The sequence below is a fragment of the Dasypus novemcinctus genome, chromosome 3, assembly GCF_030445035.2.
Source record: "Dasypus novemcinctus isolate mDasNov1 chromosome 3, mDasNov1.1.hap2, whole genome shotgun sequence".
NCBI classification, from domain to species: domain Eukaryota; kingdom Metazoa; phylum Chordata; class Mammalia; order Cingulata; family Dasypodidae; genus Dasypus; species Dasypus novemcinctus.
The window spans coordinates 158,257,316-158,270,480 of record NC_080675.1 but is presented as its reverse complement, the minus strand read 5'-3'; the positions used below and the strand labels follow the sequence as shown (position 1 = coordinate 158,270,480).

At 36.1% G+C, this 13,165-nt stretch overlaps 1 protein-coding gene and 1 pseudogene across 2 annotated transcripts in view; one reads left to right on the top strand and one right to left on the bottom strand.

The window, feature by feature from the left end:
• TTC23 (tetratricopeptide repeat domain 23) overlaps positions 1–13,165 on the bottom strand; it is a 106,701-nt gene that overhangs the window by 91,796 nt on the left and 1,740 nt on the right. The gene's annotated exons all lie outside the window — the stretch shown is intronic.
• LOC111762022 (small nucleolar RNA SNORA31) lies at positions 2,549–2,684 on the top strand (annotated as a pseudogene).

The window sequence follows — 13,165 nt, the reverse complement described above, 5'->3', positions numbered from 1 at the left end:
TATCAGCATTACTCAAAGTCTAAGGAATTAAAAAAAATTCTTATCTCAAGGTACAAAGTATAAGTGTTCTATTTACTACAAAAGGTATGTGCTCATCTTTTCTTTCAGCCTTTAAAAGCTTCATCCTATTTGTCAGGAACTCTTAATTATCACATTCCTTAGGTTGCAAGCATAGCCATGGAGACAGCACGTCTCTATTTGTGAGACCACTGTGCCTTAGTTTCTAACAGCAACAGAAACCAGGAACTGAGGTGGCACAAGTGACAGGGAACCTCTCTCCCACATCAGAGGTCCCTGGAATTGAAGCCAGGTGAAGCCTAGAGAAAATGGGAAGAGAAGATAAAAAGAAACAGACACACAAGATCACACAGTGAATGGACACAGACAGCAAAACAGCAGGGTGGGAGTAAGGGGGAGAAAAAAAAAATTCCCCCGAGAAACTGATACCCCTTCAGTAAATAAGTAGGTTACAGCACCCAACCACTTATCTCCAGTTGAAAAAGCCACTGAGTGAAGATTTTACTGCAATTTTACACAACAAATTAAGATGCACAGTAGCAGTGAGAAGTGAAGGTAGAGATGAAGGAATTACTAAAAGTAATAATTATTATAACTTGAGAGATGCTTGATTATAAAAATAAAAGAAGGGTAGCAATCAAGACAGACTCTGATTATTTGAACCTGGTACTCTAGAATAGGGGTTGCCAGGCCAAGTTCTGCCCACTCTGTTTTTGTAAATAAAGTTTTGGTTTTTTTTTAACACAGCCATGCTCATTCATTCACATATTGTCTATGACTACTTTCACACTACAACAGCAGAGTTGAGTAGTTGCAACAGAGACCCTATGGTCCACAAAGCCTAAAATATTTACTATCTGGTAAAAGTTTACCAACTCCTAGTCTATAACAGTGATGCTATGAACAGAAGTGGTAAGATAAAAGGGAATGGTTATTTTGATAAGATGATAAACAGTTTCAGTCAGATTGAATTTGAAGTTGTGGGAGAATACTTATATAAAAATATCCAGCTTAGAAGGTAGAAACATCACTAGGTTTGAATGGCATCTTTTTAGAGACAGTAGTTTTTTCTTTTCCTTTTTTAAAAAAACTGTACAATTATTTTGTGCCTAAAGGTGTTCCATCTAAGCTTTGCCTAAATCCTGCTGTGCAGAACACTCAGTGCTATCTCAGATTCCAAGATTGACTGAGTTTCTTCTAATAAGCTCTGGCCTTACATTTCTTCATCTACTCAACCACTGGCTGATTTCAGTAGGTGGTATGTTTTTAGAGAAAGAGCAGTAGCTGGGAATGGAGCATGTGAGATTCAAGAATCTGTGCTGTCCCAACTATTCAAGTAGTTTGGGTAATAGCAACAACTGCTATTTCCATAATACTTTATTTTCACGTATTTTATCTCACGTGGCCTTTACCATAACCATGTGAGGCACACAGGGCAGCTACTCTTATCCCTATTTTATAAATGAAGATGCTAAAGCTGAGAAAGGCTAAATGACCTGCCTGCCACATGGCCAGTATCAGAATCCTGGTCTTCTAAAAATTCGGTAGTTTCCCACTCATCATTCTACCTTTCACTAACCACAGTCTATATAAGCAGGAAGAAGATGCTTTTTGCTTTGGAAAAATAAGACTGCATCTAAATAAGTAATCGTGTAGTACAAACACTGTGTGATCTCACTTATATTAAATAATTAAGACTAAGCAAATTCTTAACATCAGAAACAGCTTAGCAGGGGCTGAGTGGTGGTGGAGAATGGGAGGTTAATGCTTAATTGTGATGGAGTTTCTCTCTGGGATGATGGAGAAGTTTTGGTAATGGATGATCATAATGGTGGCACAAAACTGTGAATGTAATTAATATCACTGATAGTATAATTACAAGTGGATAAAATGGAAAATTTTAGGTTGTATATATGGTACCTGAATTTAAAAAAAACAAAAAACCACTCATGGAATTATATAACAAAGAATGAACCCTAATGTAAACTATGGACTATAATTAATAGTATAATTATATTTTTCATCAATTGTAACAAAGGTGTCACACTAAAGCAAAATGGTAATAATGTGGAAAACTGTGTATGTGTGTGTGTGATATAAGATAACTCTGTACTATCTGCACGATTTATCTGTAAACCTACAACTGCTCTAATAAAAAAGTTAATCATATCTTATATTCAGGAAATGCAGCATCTTCAACATATTCAATCATACTTTCTTATCTTCTATTTGGAGGGGGAGGCAGACATGAAATTTTAAAAACTACATAAGTAATATGCCCTGCAATTTGCTATTCTGGACCCCTGAACCTTGTGTTCAACTTTGACGTTGATTTAATTTTTCTTTTTCTTGCTTTACATGACTTGTAAAAAGTAGCTTGCCTCATGCTGCCTCTTACTACTGCATGCTTAAAACTAGAGAGTACCATCTGAGCCACAGGCTCAATATAACGGGTTTGCCCAGAATAGTTCTGAAAAAATTGAGCCATTATTTTAAAATTAGAAGTTTCACATGAAGACACAGATTTTGGATGCATCTCTGACAGACTTGGAGCAGTTAATGACTGCTGCCAAGGTTTCCAGTACAGATGCAAGGAGAAAAAAAAGGTCCTCATGCTTTCTGTTAGTCCAATTGCGGCAGCCAAGATTGAACAGGGGAATACAGGAAATTCTAAAAACATGGAAAAGGGGAAATAATCTTTGTAATTCAGAAATAAACTTCAAAACAGAAAAAAAATCCAGATTTTGGATTTCTGGCTTCCTTTGAAAATTCAGAGCATCTATCAACGTTGGTCCTATGCCACCATGAGCAACAACAGGCAAGGGTGGAGTGGCAGCTGCCTCTGCAGACAGGGTGAACTCTCCAGTTCACTAGCTACCTCTGTTCTTTTGGTTCCTAGACAAGGAGGCAGCAAAGTACTTGCCATTTGTCATTGCTTCTATGCCGCTGTTTTTCTTGTTGTAAAAGAATGGGTCTTTGCATCTATACTTGTCTTCAAAGTGAAAGACTGAGGTAGAGGGCTGTGATTTTCCTTACACCTGACCCAAATCATTCGTTTCCTGAATTGCACCTAATCCAAAACAACACTGATTATAAGACACCCCACCATTTTATACACCACTGAGAAGGAAACGACACTGCGAATAAAATATGACTCGCCGTCAAATGAAGCACACATTGCCAATTTCAGAGATGAAAGAAAAAGTGTGTCTCTTAATTAATGAAATGTCATTTGTTAACTGCCTGACTTCTGGAGGTATTTGAATTCAGTCACCTTACTTTGAATGTGTGTATGTGTACATGCACATGTGTCTGTTTCAATGAATGTTGCATCATATACCATGCCTTTGGCATAAATATGTACGCTTCATTGCACTTACTTTGAGCTACACGCTTATCATCAGGCACTTTTCTTTTCTTAGTAACAGCCATAGCTGGGGCTTAAATTTTCACTAGAAATTAGCCAAGGCCCCACACACCACCTTCTCCCTGACAGCCTTGGTTGGGTTCAGTTTCCCCAGACCTCTTAATTAGTATGTACAACTGCCAGTCAGACATATCCAATCAATTGATGCTGTTACCTACTGCCAGACCCACCCAGTAGAATGCTGAAGCATGTGATCATCCCCAGATCAAGGGGGGAGGAAGAAGGGTCTGAAGTGGTATCTCAGTGTTCCGGTTACAAAGGGAATGTTTAAAATATTTAATAGCTGGTGTAGCAGGGGGACCAACAAGTCTGTATTGTTGGCAAGTACGCTGGAGTTGGATTCTTAAGGTCTTCTGCTATTCCAAATGTTAAACCTGAGTTCTGGGGGAGATCTCAGGGAGGGGAAGGGGCTCCAAGGCAGTGGCTATTAGGAAATAACAACCATCATGACTGTGTGAGAGTATACATTTTAAATATCAACCTTGTCCATATGTAAGCTGAGGCATTAGAAAACTGTGAAATGGATACAAATTACCGGAACTGAATTTTAAAAAATAGAAAATTTGAATAGACTCAAAATACATACAAAAATAATTTAAAATGCTTATAAAAAGTAAATGCCAGACCCAAATGCCTTCTGAGGTGAACTCTACCAACCTTTAAAAGATAAATAATATGAATCTTGTACAAACAGTGTCAGAAAATAGAGACTTTTCCACTCATTTTATGAGGCCAGTATTACTCTATCAAAGCCGGACAAAGACATCACAAGAAAAGAAGACTACAGACCAATATCCCTCATGAATGTAGACCCAAAAACCTCAACAAAATATTAGCAAACCAAATCTTGTACTATGTAGAAAGGATTATACACTATGATCAAATGGGGTTTATCCCAGGAACATAAATTTAAATTAATCTCTGAAATCATTAATGTATTATATCATGTTAATAGAATAAAGCACAAAAACCAAATGGTTGTCCCAAGAGATGCAGAAAAAGTATTTGACAAAATCCAACACCCATGCTTGATAAAAACTTTCAACACACTAGGAAACTTCCTCAATCTGATAAAGAGCATCTATAAAAATCATAAAGACAGCAACATACTTAATGGTGAATGTTTGAATGCTTAAGTCTTAAGAACAGAAAAAGTGATGTCTGCTTTCACCCACTTCTATTCAATATTGCACTGGATGTTTTAGCCAGTGCAATAAGGCAAGAAAAAGAAATAAAACACATGCAGGTCAGAAAGGAAGAAAAAAATTTTCTTTATTATACATGACCTGATCCTGTATGTGGAAAATCTAAAGAATACACCCCTCCCCTGCTGAATTAATAAAATGTTGCACACACACAAAAAAACCCTACTAGAATTAATAAACAAGTTTAGCAAGGTTGTAGGACATAAATAAAAAATCAATGGGATTTTATACACTAGCAATGAATAATATGAAAATGAAATTAAGTAAATATTTCCAGTTACAATAGCATCAAAAAGAATAAAGTACTTAGGAATAAATTTTACAAAGGAAATGCAAGACTTGTACAATGAAAATCACACAACATTGCCAAGAAATTAAAAAATATCTAAATCAATGGAGAGAATTCCATGTTCATTATTAAGATGGCAAAATTCCCCAAATTAATCTATAGATTCAATGTAATCCCCATGAAAATCCCACCTGCTTTTTAAAAATTTTTGCAGAAATTATAATACTGATCCTTAGATTCATATGGAATTGCAAGGGATCCAGAATAACTAAAATAATCTCGAAAAAGAAGAACAAAACCAGAGGACTCACAATTCCTGATTTCAAAACTAACTACAAAGTGACAGTAATCAAAACAGTGTGGTACTCACATAAGGAAAGACTTAAAAATCTATGGAATATGGGAGCCAATGTGGGTCAGTGGTTGAGTACCAGCTTCCCACATAAGAGGTCCTAGTTCAATTTCTGGCCCCAGTACCTTTAAAAAAACAACAGAATAGAGAGTCCAGAAATAAACCCATATATTTATAGCCAACTGATTTTTGACAAGAGTGCCAAGTTAGTCAATGCAGAAAGAATAATCTTTTCAATAAATGGTGATAGAAATGTCAAACGTTAATCACATACAAGGAACGCCTAGTAAGAGTGCAGATTTCTTGTCAGAAAGCATGGAGGCAAGAAAACAGTGATAAGATATCTAGGATACTGAAAAGAAAAACTGCCAACTGAGAATTCTTTATCCTGCAGAATTATCCTTCAAATACAAAGGTGAGTTTAAAATATTCTCAAATTAACAGAAACTAAGAGAGTTTGTAAAAAAGAAATCACTTTTGCAGGAAATATTAAAGGAAGATACAGAAAAAGAGGCTTGGAGGAGAATATAGAAGAAAGATTAGTAGAAAGGATAACCAATAGAGTAAAAAGACAGATGAAAATAAGATATGACATATGAAAACCAGAGCATAAAATGGGGGAAGTAAAAGCATTTATAGCAATATCACTGAATGTGAATGGATTAAACTCCCCAATCATAAGATAAAGGGTGACAGAATGGGTGAAAAAACAGGAACCATCCATATGCTGCCTACAAGAGACTTGGCTTAGACCCAGGGATACAAACCAGTTGAAAGGTTGGAAAAAGATACTCCATGCAAACAGTAACCATAAAAGAACAGGGGTAGTATACAAATATTGAACAAAACAGACAAAAAAAGTTATGAGATACAGAAGGCCATTATATATTAATAAAAAGGACAATCCACCAGAAAGAAATAACAGTCATATATATCTATGCACCTAACTAGGGTGCCCCAAAGTACATGGGCAAACTGTAGAAAAACTGAAAGTAGAAATAGACATCTCTACAATAATCATTGGAGACTTCAACACACCACTCACATTGTTAGACAGAACTAGACAGAAGATCAACAAGGAAACAGAGAACTTGAACAATATGATAGACCTCAGACATATATAGAACACTGCACCCAAACTCAGTAGGTTATACATTCTTCTCAAGTGCTCCTGGATCATACTCCAGGACAGACTACTTGTTAGGTCACAATGCAAGTCTCAATAAATATAATAAGACTGAAATTATACAAAGTACCTTCTCAGATTGTAACTGAATGAAACTGGAAATCAATAATAGACAGGAAAGAGATAAATTCACAAATGTGTGGAGGCTGAACAACACATTCCTAAATAATCAGTGGGTCAAAGAAGAAATTGTGAGTGAAATTAGTAAATATATTAAGATGAATGACAACAAGAACACAACTTATCAAAACTTATGGGATACAGGAAGGCGGCTGTGGCTCAATTGATTGGGCCCCCATCCGCCATATGAGAGGCCCTGGGTTTGCTTCCTAGAGTCTCCTTGTGAAGGCAAGCTGGCCCGCACCTGCAGAGAGCTAGTGCAGCAAGATGATGCAACAAAAGGAGACAAGCAGACACAGTAGAACACGCAGTGAATGGACACAGAAAGCAGACAGCAAGCAGCTGCAAGGGGAGTGGGAAATAAATAATTAAAAATAATCTTAAAAAAAAACCCAACTTATAGGATACAGTGAAGGCAGTCCTGAGAGGGAAATTTATAGCTCTAAATGCCTATATTAAAAAAGAAGAGAGCACAAAAATCAAAGATCTAACTGAACAACTGGAGAAACCAGAAAAACAACAGCAAACCATTCCCAAAGCAAGAAGAAGGAAAGAAATAATAAAGATTAGAGCAGAAATAAATGAAATTGAGAACAAAAAAAGAACAGAGAAAATCAACAATGCCAAAAGCTGGTTTTTTGAAAAGATGAATAAAATTGACAAACCCCTAGCTAGATTAACAAAGGAAAAAGAGAGAAGATGCAAATAAAATCAGAAATGAAAGGGATGAAGTAATGACATACCTACCCCACAGAAAATGAAAAAGGATTATAAGAGGATATTATGAGAAACTGGGTGCCAACAAACTAGACAACCTAGATGAAATGGACAAATTCCAAGGAATGCACAAACAACCCACACTGTTGCTACAAGAACTACAAGAACTTAACAAATCAATCACAGTCAATCATCAAAAATCGATCAGCAAAGAAAAGCCCAGGACCAGATGGCGTCACAGGTGAATTCTACCAAGTATTTCAAAGCAAATTAACACTAAAATTAACACTAAAACTGAAAAGGAAGGAAAATTACCCAACACATTTTATGGAGCCATCATCAACCTAATACCAAAGCCAGATAAAGACAATACAAGAAAAGAAAATTACAGACCAATCTCTCTAATGAATATAGATGCAAAAATTCTAAACAAAATACTTACAAATAGAATCCAACAGCATATCAAACGACTTATACATCATGACCAAGTGGGATTTATTCCTGGTATGCAAAGATGGTTCAACATAAAAAAATCAAAATGTACTATACCACATTAACAAATTCAAGGTAAAAAACACATGATCATCTTGATCAATGCAGAAAAGGCATTCAACAAAATCCAGTATTCTTTCTTGATAAAAAACACTTCTAAAGATAGGAATAGAAGGAAAATTCCTCAATATGATAAAAGGCATATATGAAAAACCCACAGCCAACATTGTACCCAACTGGGAAAGGTTGAAAGCTTTCCCTCTAAGCTTGGGAACAAGAGAGTATGCCTACTGTCACCATTGTTATTCAACATTGGGCTAGAAGTTTTAGCTATAGCAATTAGACAAGAAAGCAAAAAAAAAAAAAAAAAAAAAAAGCATCCAAATAGGAAAAGATGTAAAATTCACACTATTTGCAGATGATATGATAGTATATAGAAAATTCTGAAATGTATGAAAAAGCTACTTGAGCTAATAAATGAGTTCAGCAAGGTAGCAGGATACAAGATCAACTCACAAAAATCAGTAATGCTTCTGTACACAAGTACTGAACAATCTTAGGAGGAAAAAATTCCATTTACAATGGCAACAAAAAGACTCAAATACCTAGGAATCAATTTAACCAAAGAAGTACAGGACCTATATGCAGAAAACTACAAAGCAATGTAAAAGAAATTTAAAAAGACTAACCAAATGGAAAGACATTCTGTGCTCATCAATCGGAAGACTAAATAAATAGAAAAGGCAATTATGAAATTAATTTGGAAGGGAAAGTACACCCAAATAGCCAAAAGCATTCTAAAAAAGAAGAGCGATGTGGGAGGTATTTCACTCCCTGACCGTGAAACATATTACAAAGCTATCGTGGTCAAAACAGCATGATATTGGCATAAAAATAGACATATCAACCAGTGGAATAGAACTGAAAATCCAGAAATAAACCCATACCTGGATGGCCAACTGGTTTTTGACAAACCTACCAAAGACATGGTAATGGGACAAAACAGTCTCTTCATCAAATGGTGCTGGGAGAACTGCATATCAATAACCAACAGAATGAAAGAGGACCCCTGTCTCACTCCCTATACAAGAATCAACTCAAAATGGATCAAAAACCTAAATGTAAAAGCCAGGACCATAGACCTACTGGAGGAAAATATAGGGAAACATCTTAAAGACATGGTGGTAGGTGGAGGTTTCTTGGACCAGACTCACAAAGGATGAGCAACAAAACAAAAAATAGGTAAATGGGACCTCCTCAAAATTAAACACTTTTGCACTCAAAGGACTTTGTCAAAATGGTGAAAAGGAGCAGACTCAATGGGAGAAAATATTTGGCAATCACATATCTGATAAGGGTTTAATATCCATGTATATAAGGAGATCATACACCTCAACAATAAAAAGACAAAGTATCCAGTTAAAAAATGGGCAAAAGACTTGAAAAAGCAACTGTCCAAAAAGAAATACAAATGGTGATGAAACACATGAAAAAATGTTCATCATCACTAGTGATTGGGAAAATGCAAATCAAAACTACAATGAGATATCAGGGAAGTGGACTTGGCCCAATGGATAGGGGGTCCGCCTACCACATGGGAAGTCTGCGGTTCAAACTCCGGGCCTCCTTGACCCATGTGGAGCTGGCCCATGCGCAGTGCTGATGCGCACAAGGAGCACCCTGCCAAGCAGGGGTGTCCCCCCCATAGGGGAGCCCCACGCGCAAGGAATGCACCCCATAAGGAAAGCTGCCCAGCGCAAAAGAAAGTACAGCCTGCCCAAGAACGGCACCGCACACACAAAGAGCTGACACAAGATGATGCAACAAAAAGAAACACAGATTCCCAGTGCCGCTGATAAGGAAAGAAGTGGTCACAGAAGAACACAGTGAATGGACACAGAGAGCAGAAAACTGGGGTGGGGGGGAAGGGAAGAGAAATTTTTAAAAAAGAGAAAAAGAAATATCATTTCACACCTATTAGACTGGCCACTATTAGAAATTTAGAAAACTGTAAATGTTGGAGAGGATGTGGAGAGATGGAACACTTATTCACTGTTAGTGGAAATGTAGAATGGTATAGCCACTGCGGAGGACTGTTGTGGCAGTTCCTAAGGAAGTTGAATATAGACTTGACAGGGGACGTGGCAATACCATTGCTCAGTATATACCCAGAAGAACTGAGAGCAGTGACACGAACAGATATCTGCACATCAATATTCATATCAGCATTATTCACAACAGCCAAAAGTTGGAAACAACCCAGGTGTCCATCAACTTATGAATGGATAAACAAATTGTGGAGTATATACGCAATGGAATATTATGCAGCAGTAAGAAGAAATGAAGTCTTGAAACATATGACAACATGGATGGACCTGGAGGACATTATGTTGAGTGAAGCAAGCCAGACACAAAAGGACAAATATTGTATGATTGCCCTATTATGAATTATATTATGTGAAATATAAATATGTGAAATATGAATATGGGTAGAATTGCATATATAAGACTATTTTTCTCTGAGGCTGGACAAATGTAAGTTAATAGTATCTAATGTTTATATCAGACAAAAAAAAAATTATACTAAGTGAAGGAGACCAGCCACAGAGCACAACTTATTATATAATTCCATTTATATAAAATGTTAATATAAATCAATTTATAGAGATGAAAGTAGATTAGTGGTTATGTAGGTCTGGGGAAGGAATGCTAAGGGGTGTAGAGTCTTTCTTTTTGGAGTAATAAAATGTTCTAAAATTTTTGAGATAATGAATGTACAACATTGTGATTATACTTAAAACCATTGATTATACACTTTGGATAGAATAGCCAGAACTAGTAGCTAAGTTCAGTGGGGGAAGCACAGAGCGATTGAGAGGTGAGGAATTTTCATGTTTGTCTGTTTGTCTGTTTTTTGTTTATTATTATTACCAAAATAATGAAAGTGCTCTAATAATGACTGAAGTGATAAACGTACAACTATGTGATTATCACAAATACCACTGTACACTTTGGATGAAATGTATGTTTATTAATATGTATCAATATAATTTATTTGTAAAAAAAATGTTCAACAGCACTAGCGATTAGGGAAATGCAAATCCCTACAGTGAGATATCATTTCACACCCATTAGAATGGTCACTATTAAAAAGGCAGAGAACTACAAGTTCTGGAGAGGATGAGAGGAGACAGAGAGTGAAAAGACAACCCACAAGGTGGGAGAAATATTTGCAAATTATGTATCTGATAAAGGATTCATATATTGAATATAGAAAGACCTCATACAATTTAGTAAGAAGACAAATAGTCCAATTTAAAAATAAGCAAAAGATTTGAATAGACATTTCACCAAATAAAATATAGGAAAGACCAATAAGCATATAAAAAGATGTTCACCCTCATTAGTCACTAGGGAAATGCAAATCAAAACTATAAAGAGCATCATTTCAACCACTAGAATATAACAAAAAGACATTTAATAACAAGTGTTGGTGAGGATGTGGAGAAATCGGAACCTTCGTACCCTAATGGTGGGAATGTAAAATGGTACAGCAAGTTTGGAAAGCAGTTTGGCAATTCCTGACAAAGTTAAACAGGGAGTTACCATACAGTCTAACAATTAAACTCCTAGGTATATATGCTAGAGAAATTAAAATATATGTTCACACAAAAACTTTTATACAAATGCTTATGGCATTATTCATTATAGTCAAAAATGGAAAGCAATCCAAATGTCCATCCACTGTTGAATGGATAAACAAAATGAGGTAATGTACATTCAATGGAATATTATTCAGCAATAAAAAGGAATAAAGTACTGATACATGCTACAATGTGCATAAACCTTGAAAACACTACACTGAGTGAAAGAGGCCAGTCATAAAAGATGACATATTGTACAATTGCATTTATATTAAATGTCCAGAAAAAGTAAGTCTATAGAGACAGAAAGTTTATTAGTGATTGCCCGAGGCTGGGAGTAGGAATGGGGAGTATCTGCAAATGCGATCTTTTTAGAGTGATGGGAATGTTCTAAAATTGGAATCTGGTGATGGTTGTACAACTCTTTAAAGTCTCTAAAAACAACCATTGAATTGTATACTTAATACAAGTGAATTTTATGGTAATAAATTATAATAAATTTATTTTTTATAAATCACACCTCACTTAAGCTGTTAAAAATAGCTATGGAAATTATATAGCAATTTTATGTATAATTCTGGCTTTTATATATCTTATGAGAAAGACTTTTATAAGATAGGCCAACCCTGATTCTCAGAGGCAAAGTGGCAGAGGCCCCAAAAATCTTGAAAACCACCCTTAAATTAATATCTTGACCTCACAAATAGAATGATCATGACATGGTGCCTGGTACCTAGTAAGCCTCAGTAAATAATGACTGAATAAGCAAATAAACTATTTTTATGGTATGATTTTTCTCCCCACATACCTCACCCACCTGATACCTGAAACTCAGTTAATTGGAGCTTTTTTTTTTTCCTTAAGAAAACGTGAATAAATGAAATGCCAAAATTCCCAGGGGCAAGACAGTTAAACGGTTGTGGTAGTTAGAATTGGATAGGCTAAGACAAGGTAACACAGTATCTCCTTCATGGCTACGCACACAACCTGCTTGGTTTGGGAACAAGGGAGAATGTCAGCTCCATCGAGTCACTCAGAGACCCAGGCTAACCAAAGCTTAACTATACATGAATAGGAGTGATGGCAGGAGAGTGGGAATAAAAAAGCTTTTCACTTATTGCTTTTCACCACCATTTTCCTGAAGTGTAACATTTCATTTGCTCCCTAACTGCAAGAGGGCTGGGATATCTAGGGGAGCAAATTGATTATTTGGTGAGCATTACTATCTACCTGCCACCTCAGTTGTCTATAGCAGGGGGTTACTCCTCTCAGAGTGCTTTTCCATAACCAGAGATTCCTCCTTCTCCTTCTGCCTAACTAAGAAGCACTGATCAATAATTTAGGCAAGATAAGCATCAGATGTTTTGAAGCAAGTTTCATTGGAGGAATGGGGTCCCTGAAGCACTTTTGTTCTTTTTTGCCAATAGTACTTGATTCACTTTCACTGAGCAGAGTGTCTGGCAAATTCACTGAGTTTGCATAGTTTTGAGTTTTGTGTTGGAGCAGTTTAGATGAAAAGCCTACAGACTAAATAAGAACATCTTCCATGCTGTTCTTCAATCATAAGCTTTATGTGGTGGTGATTGTTGAAATTCCTTCAATTCGATTAAATAGAATGAATGAACATACTTAAATTCCGAGGGAAGAGGAGAAAGATTCGATTCAATGTGCACAATAATTACTTTTACTGTTTTAATCACATCATAACCACTTGA